Below are 9,031 nucleotides of genomic sequence, written 5' to 3' on the forward strand. Positions count from 1 at the left end.
AGCCCTATATTCTTCTAGATCTCTATCATTACCTAGTTTTTTGAACCTTTCAAAGCTTTTCTTTTCTTCTTGACTAGATTTACAACAGCCTTTGTGCACCACGTTTCCTACCATCCTTCCCCTGTTTATTGTTTTTCTTTTACTTTAAATTCTGCATCAGTTCTCATTGTATCATTTCTTAATGCATGAATTACTAAATGACAATAAACGAGGACTGAGTGTCCTCATAATCTAATCTAATCTAAGGTCAATGAACTGTTGACCCACTTCTCTCTCTCTCTCTCTCTCTCTCTCTCTCTCTCTCTCTCTCTCTCTCTCTCTCTCTCTCTCTCTCTCTCTCTCTCTCTCTCTTTCTCTCCCCCCCACTCCTTTCCTCTCCTCTCCCCTTTTGAATTCTTACACATACCTTCACATCATCCACAAGAGAAAGTTTAACTATTTATCCTTGGCATTCAATAGCATTGCCATCACCATCAGCATCCTGTTTGGTGGTCACCATTAACCAAAATAATATCTGGACCAGTTACATAAATACTTGGCATCAGGCATATACAGTACATGGTATGCTATTACAATTGATAAACCTGAAAATCTTGTGACCATGCATAAAAGTCAAGTCACTGGGACCATGGAGTACTGATACACAAGAGATTCTGCAAATGCTGGAAATCTTGAACAACACACACAACAAACTGGAGAAACTCAGAAGGTCAGACAGTGGTCAGGGTCATTTATTGCATCTGGTACAACCTCCTCTACATCAGTGAGATGCAAATTGGGGGATTACTGTGTTAATAATCTTTGCTCCATTGGCCAGAACAGCTAGAATCTCACAGTGGCCACCCATTTCAATTCCACTTCCCATTCTCACAACATCATGTCTGTCCTGGTATCCTCTACTGCCATGATGAGGCCAAATGTAGTTAGAGGAGCAACATTTTATGTTCTATCAATGCATGAACATCCATTTCTTGACTACCAGTAGCCACTTTCCTCAGTTCTCTCCCTCCCCTTTGTTTTCTCTCATTCTGGTGGCCCTTTCCCACTTTCTTACTCTTCCTCAACCTCACAATATGCCCATTACCTCCCTCCTGTTCCCCACCTCCTTCCCGTTTGACTGCCAAAAGACCTTCAGGAAGATTTAGCAGACCCTGGAGTGGTGGTGCACTGTTCTACTGTGCAGCGACACCTGCACAAATATGACCTTCATTGAAGAGTCATCAGAAGAAAACCTTTCCTGCATCCTCACCAGAAAATTCAGCATCGGAAGTTTGCAAAGGAACATCTAAACAAGCCTAATGCATTTTGGAAACCAGTCCTGTGGACTGATGAAGTTAAAATAGAACTTTTTGGCCGCAATGAGCAAAGGTATGTTTGCAGAAAAAAGGGTGCAGAGTTTCATGAAAAGAATACTTTTCCAACTGGTATGCGTGGCAGTGGATTGATCATGCTTTGGGCTTGTGTTGCAGCCAGTGGCATGGAGAACATTTCACTGGTAGAGGGAAGAATGAATTCAATTAAATACCAGCAAATTCTTGAATCAAACATCACACCATCTGTAAAAAAGCTGAAGATGAAAAGAGGATGGCTTCTACAACAGGATAATGATCCTAAACACACCTCAAAATCCACAATGGACTACCTCAAGAGGCGCAAGCTGAAGGTTTTGCCTTGGCCCTCACAGTCCCCCCGCCCCCCATCATCGAAAATCTGTGGATAGACCTCAAAAGAGCAGTGCAGAGCCCCAAAATCTCACAGAACTAGAAGCCTTTTGCAAGGAAGAATGGGCGAAAATCCCCCAAACAAGAATTGAAAGACTCTTAGCTGGCTACAGAAAGCATTTACAAGCTGTGATACTTGCCAAAGGGGGTGTTTCTATGTACTGACCATGCAGTGTACCCAAACTTTTGCTTCCGGCCCTTTTCCTTTTTTGTTATTTTGAAACTGTAAAGGATGGAAATAAAAAAGTAATCTTGCTTAAAATATTAAAGAAATGTGTCATCTTTAACTTTATGCCTTTTGGAAATCAAGTCATCTTTTACTCGCTTAGCTATTCACAGTAACAGAAATTTTGATCAGGAGTGCCCAAACTTTTGCATACCACTGTATAAATACAATGTCACTTTGCTATCTGAGCTGTAGTGAAAGAGTTTAAGGCATCAGCTTCCACTAGGAAGATACCTTCAGAAACTGGCTCTGATTATCCTCAGCCTTCTCTGACCAATTGTCAATGTGTTTGGCTCTGATATCATCCATTCTCCATCTGACAACCAGAACAATCTCATCACCTGTCTTCCTGATTCTCCCATCATCTACTTGTGAGTTCCCCCATTAATTACATCCAATCACTATATCCCATTGCCTATCTGATAGGAGCCTCATGATCAGCCCAAAAAATTACAGCATTTGACTACACAGAACACTGTTATCTTCCCGACCATCTTTCAACTCAATTGTCATTTGTAACCCATATCTCACACCGTTGGCATGCGTCGGGCCCTGACACCCCTTCCCCTCCATACCGATCAATCCTTTGTCCAACCTCACTCTCTGGTCCTCTCCCAGGACCTTGATTCTCCAACCACTTTCTTTGTGATTCCAAGTCTGACTCCCTGACTTTCCCTGAGTCATCTCCTCCTGACCCCTCCCTGTGCAGTGCCCTCTCTGTGATCCCTTTTCTGATCCTTCCTCTCTGAACCCTGTCCCCAGATAAGATCTATCCTGAAGACACAAAAACAATAAAATTGAATATTGGAATAGGAAGACATAAGAGATAGAAGGTGCAGAAACCTGGAGCAAAAGTTAAGGTGTTGAAGGAACTGAGATGGATCAAACAGCATCTCTAAAGGGAAATGCACAGTTGAGGTTTCAATGCAATTTGTACAATGGGAGGAAAGGAAGAGATAGCTGGGGCAAAGGCAGAGAATTTTGCATTTTGGTTGGTGTGGTGATAGAATATTGAAGGATAGCTTTACTTAAGAGCTGCAGGGAGAAGCCGAGTGATTGGAGACCAGTGAGCTTTTAGGTTTGTGGTATGGAATTTAATGAAGAAAATTCAGGCTGCCTATCATATAACATCCTCTGATATGAAATCTGCAAATTAACCTTTAGGGAAACCTGCACAAGCGCTGCCAAATCCCTTTGCACCCCATTTTTTTGTATTTTCTTACGATTTAGAAAATAGTCAACCCTTTCATTTTTTCTACCAAAATGCATGACCATACACTTCCTGACATTATATTCCATCTGCCATTTCTTTGTCCATTCTCTTAATCTATGGCCTCTATACTTCCTCAAAACTACTTGACCCTCTGTCTATCTTTATATCATCTGCCAACTTTTCAACAAAGCTATCAATTCCATGATCCAAATTATTGACATATACCATAAAAAGAATTGGTCCCAGCACAAACCCCTGTGAAGCACCATTAGTCACCTGTAGACAGCCAGAAAAGGCTCCCTTTATTTCCAGACTTTGCCTTCTGCCCATCTGCCACTGCTTTATCCATGGCAAAATCTTTCCTGTAATACCATGGGCTCATAGCCTATTAAGCAGCCTCAAGTGTAACACCTTGTCAAAGGTCTTCTGAAAATCCAATTTCACAATATCAACCGATTCTCCTTTGTCTATCCTACTTGTTATTTCTTCAAAGAATCTCAATAGGTTTGTCAGGCAGGATTTTCCCTTGAGAAAACCATGCTGACTACGGCCTATTTTAATCATGTGCCTTCAAGTACTCTGAGACCCCATCCTTAATAATCAAGTCCAACATCTTCCCAACCACTGAGGTCAGATTAACTGGCCTATAATATTCTTTCTTCTGCTTTTTTCCCTTCTTGAAGAGTGAAGTGACATTTACAATTTTCCATTCTTCTGGAGCCATTCTAGAATCTAGTGATTCTGGAAAGACCATTACTAATGTCTTTATGATATCATCAGCCACCTCTTTCAGTCCTCTGGGGTGTATACCATCTTGTCCAGGTGTCTTATCTACCTTCCAACCTTTCAGTTTCCCAAGAACTTTCTCTCTAGTTATGGCATTTTCACATACTTCACACACAGGATGCACTGTATATAGTAACTATTAGGGCAGTAAGGAATATTGATGAACAGATGAGCCTTGGGGCTTAAGTCCATTGCTTCCTGAAAGTGGCAACACAGGTGAACAGGGTGATGAAAGCACATGGCATGCTTACCTTGTCAGATCAGGGATAGAAGTTGGGATATTCTATGGTGATTTTTTAAAGCACTGATTAGACGGAGTATTGTGTGAAGTTCTGGTAATCACAGGATAGAAAGAATGTGGTTGTGTTGGATGGCCTGCAGAGGAGATCCCTGGATTGGAGGACTTTAGTGGTAGGGAGAGATTGGAGGATTGTAGCTATGGGAGATATTGGCTAGGCTGGGCTGTTTTCCTGGAGTGAAAGAGGGTGACTTGATATGAAGTATATAAGATAAGAAGCATAGACAGGGTGAATAGCCAGAATCTATTTTTCCCATAATAGAGGCATTAAAAATAAATGGATATAGGTCTAAGGTGGGATTACAATATTATGACTTTATCCCCTCCCATATGTTCTCCAATTTGACTCATCCATTCCTGGAATTTTTCCTGTCATTATGTTGTCCATGATCTCTTCCCTCCAAAGTAAGGACAGGTCAGAGGAAAAGTTTGACCCAGCACACAGAATGTCCACAGATATGGCAACATAGCTTATCATAAATCCTTCAGTGGGAAAATCTGCTTGGTGTGATGGTGTCATGACTACAACCTTTCCTCAATGGCTACCAAACAAAAGAGCTCATTGACTTCAGGAAGGGGACAGTGCACATACTCCTCTCTACATCACAGTGTTGCGGTCAAGAGGATTTAGAGCTTCAAGTTCCTAGGTGTGAACTTCACCAGTATCTTGCTCTGGTCCAGCCACGTTAATGTCATGGCTAACAAAGCTCACCAACACTTCACTTTCCTCAGAAGGCTAAAGAAATCCGGCATGAACCCGTCGACCTTTCCAATTTTTATTGCACCTTAGAAGCATTCTATCTAGATGCAACACAACTTAGTTTGGCAGCTGTTAGACCATAAGATCATAAGATATAGGAGCAGAAGTATGCTATTCTTCCCATCGAGTCTGCTCCACCATTCAATCATGGCTGATCCAATTCTTCCAGTCATCGCCACTCCCCTGCCTTCTCCCCATTCTCTTTGATGCCCTGGCTAATCAAGAACCTATCTATCTCTGCCTTAAATACACCCAGTGACTTGGCTTCCACAGCCACTCATGGCAACAAATTCCACAGATTTACCACACTCTGACTAAAGTAATTTCTCTGCATCTCTGTTCTAAATGGATATCCTTCAATCCTGAAGTTGTGCCCTCTTGTCCTAAAATCCCCTACCATTGGAAATAACTTTGCCATGTCTAATCTGTTCAGACCTTTTAACATTTGAAATGTTTCAATGAGATCCCCCCTCAATCTCCTGAACTCCAGGGAATACAACCCAAGAGCTGCCAGATGGTCCTCACATGGTAACCCTTTCATTCCTGGAATCATTCTCATGAACCTCCTCTGAAACCTCTCCAATGTCAGTATATCCTAAGAGCCCAAAACTGCACAAAATACTCCGTGTGGTTTCACGAGTGCCTTATAGAGCCTCAACATCAGATCCACGCTCTTATATTCTATACCTCTAGAAATGAATGCCAACATTGCATTTGCCTTCTTCATCACCAACTCAGCCTGGAGGTTAACCTTTAAGTGTATCCTGCACAAGAACTCCCACGTCCCTTTGCATCTCTGCATTTTGAATTTTCTCTCCATCTAAATAATAGTCTGCCTGTTTATTTCTTCCACCAAATTGCATGACCATACACTTTTCAACATTGTATTTAATTTGCCACTTCTTTGCCCATTCTCCTAAACCATCTAAGTCTCTCTGCAGACTCTCTGTTTCCTCAACACAACCCGCTCCTCCAACTATCTTTGTATCATTGGCAAATTTTGCTACAAATCCATTAATCCCATAGTCCAAATCATTGACATACATTGTAAAAAGCAGCGGTAACCGGCAGCCAGCCAGAATAGGATCCCTTTATTTTTTGCTTTTTGCCGATCAACCAATGCTCCACTCGTGTTAGTAACTTTGCTGTAATTCCAACCTCCTGTGCAGCACCTTGTCAAAGGCTTTCTGAAAATCCAAGTGCACCATATCCACTGCATCTCCTTTGTCTACCCTGCTTGTAATTTCCTCAAAAAATTGCAGTAGGTTAGTCAGGTTGGATTTTCCTTTCAGGAAACCATGCTGGCTTTGGCCTATCTTGTCATGTGCCTCCAGGTACTGAACTCCGTAATCTCATCCTTAACCATCAATTCCAACAACTTTCCAACCACTGATGTCAGGCTAACAGGTCTATAGTTTCCTTTCTGCTGCCTTCTTATGTAGCGGAGTAACATTTACAATTTTCCAATCATCCAATACGATGCCAGAATCTATTGATTCTTGAAAGATCATTGTTAATGCCTCCACAATCTCTTCAGTTATTTCCTTCAGAACCTGAGGGTGCATTCCATCAGGTCCAGGAGATTTATCCACCCTCAGACTATTAAGCTTCCTGAGCACCTTCTCGGTCATAATTTTCACTGCACATATTTCACTTCCCTGACATTCTTGAATCTCTGGTATACTGCAGACGCATTCAGTTCATCTGCCATCTCTTTATCATTCATTACAATATCTCCAGGTCATTTTCCATTGGTGCTATATCTACCCTCAACTCTCTTTTACCCTTTATATACTTAAAAAAGCTTTTAATATTTTCTTTGATATTAGTCACAAGCTTCCTTCCATAAGCCAACTTTTCTTTCCTAATGACCTTCTAAGTTTCCTTCTGCAAATTTTTAGAAGCCTCCCAATCCTCTATCAACTTTGGCTTCCTTGTATGCCCTCTCTTTTGCTTTTACTTTGGCTCTGACTTTACTTGTCAGCCACGGTAGTGTCCTTCTTCCATTCGGAAATTCTTATTTGGAATATGTCTGTCTTGCACTTCCCTCACTTTTTGCAGAAACTCCAGCTATTTCTGCTCTGCTGTCCTTCCTGCTAGTCAACCTTGGCCTGTTCCCCTCTCATGCAATTGTAGTTTCCTTTATTCCACTGAAATACCAACATATTGGTATTTATTTTCTCCTTCTGAAATTTCAAAGTGAACTTGATCATATTGTGATCACCTAAGGGTTCCTTAAGGATTCTGCCCATGACCACAAGAAAATGCAGAGGAATGTAGATACAACTCAGAACATTGTGGAAACTGGTTCCCCTCTGTGGACTGTATCCACACTTCTCACTACCTCAGTAAAGCAGTCAGGATAATCAAACCCCAAACGTTCTCGCTTCCATAGATATAAAAGCCTGAAAGCACATACCACCAGACTGAAGGACAGCTTCTATCCCACTTTTATCAGATTCTTGAATAGATCTTTTGTACAATATGATGTACCTTTGACCTCCCAAGATGTACTCCTGACCTTGTGACCTCAGATAGAACAATGTTTTACCTTGTCCTATGTGAATGCACTGTGTAATGATTTGATTTGTATGAACAGTATGCAAGGCAAGCTTTTACATGTGACAATATTAAGCGAATACTAATACCATACAGGAGAAGCAAGTGGCAAAGTTGAATGAGCTGGCTCCAGTTTGAAACTGTTTACTTGGATTTTGTAGAATTCCAGCAGCTACCTGGTGACTGTGGCTGTGGTGAGAAAGATGCAGTAATGAATATTGACTCTCAGCAGCTGGAATCTGCAATTCTTGCTAACCTTAAAGAAGAAAGGCAGAGAAGTAGGGTATCAGTGAGGGCAAGGTGCAAGTAATATATCCACACACCATCCACAGACTGTGTATAGAAGGGACAGTGACTGGTATTGGATTAGTGTGAGTGGGTGTTAGAGGGTTAGCTGGATACTGTGGGCCAAAGCTCCTCCTTGAGAGCCTCTGCTGCTTGTGGTCCTATTTTATTAATTAATTAATTAATTAGAATATTGAGATGCAGCGTGAATGGGCCCTTCTGGTCCTTCAAGCCGTGCTGCTCAGCAATCCCCTGATTTAATCTGAGCCTAATCATGGGACAAATTACAGTAACCAATTAACCTACTAACCGGAACGTCTTTGGACTCTGGAAGGAAACAGGAGCACCTGTTGGAAACCCATGCAGTCATAGGGAGAACTTATGAATTCCTTACAGGCAGCGGCATGTATTGGACCTGAGTCGTCTATACAGTAAAGCGTTGTGTTAACCACTATGCTTCTGTGACACCTCTTCAATTCTACATATGGATTAAGGCATTGATCATCATCAGTAAAACTCAGATTAGGCATTACATTAATGGGTTAATCCAGTACAAACTGGATAAGCAGTCTGGCATCTTCTGCTATGTGAGCCTCAGGACTTGTTCCTGACCACAGCCTCTGCCAGACGGTAATCAGTGCTGTCTGACGATACTCTGCTATTGTGACAGTGCTGTTGGTTGCGGTCAATAATATGTTCCCCAAATGACCCATGAGGCAAATTGATCAATGAGAGTCAGTGTGAAAATAAAACAAAGACCTGCACCTTTCCTAACTCCCAGTTGAAAGCAACAAAATATTTTTGAACCACAGCCACTTTAAATGCAAGGTTTCACAGAGCAGGATCCCACAGCGGCAGGATGATAATGATCAGATAATCTTTGGCAATGTGGGTTGAGATTTAAACATCAGGGTGGGCACCAGTGACAACAGGCTTTTCGCTTAAAGGTGCTTATTTTAATGAAAGTCACAGACCTAGAAATAGAAGAGTAGCAATACAAGAAATAGAAGCGTGCCCTTCAGCCCACAACATCTGTGCCAGATACGATGCTGAATTAAACTAAATATCTTCTGTCTGTACATGATCCATATCCCTCCATTCCCAGTATATTCATGTATCTATGGTATCTACAAGGGTCTTTTAAACACCTCTATTGTAGCAGAGCCTGACAATCTATTCAGAG

The sequence above is a fragment of the Hemitrygon akajei genome, chromosome 22 (assembly GCF_048418815.1).
Source record: "Hemitrygon akajei chromosome 22, sHemAka1.3, whole genome shotgun sequence".
NCBI lineage: Eukaryota > Metazoa > Chordata > Chondrichthyes > Myliobatiformes > Dasyatidae > Hemitrygon > Hemitrygon akajei.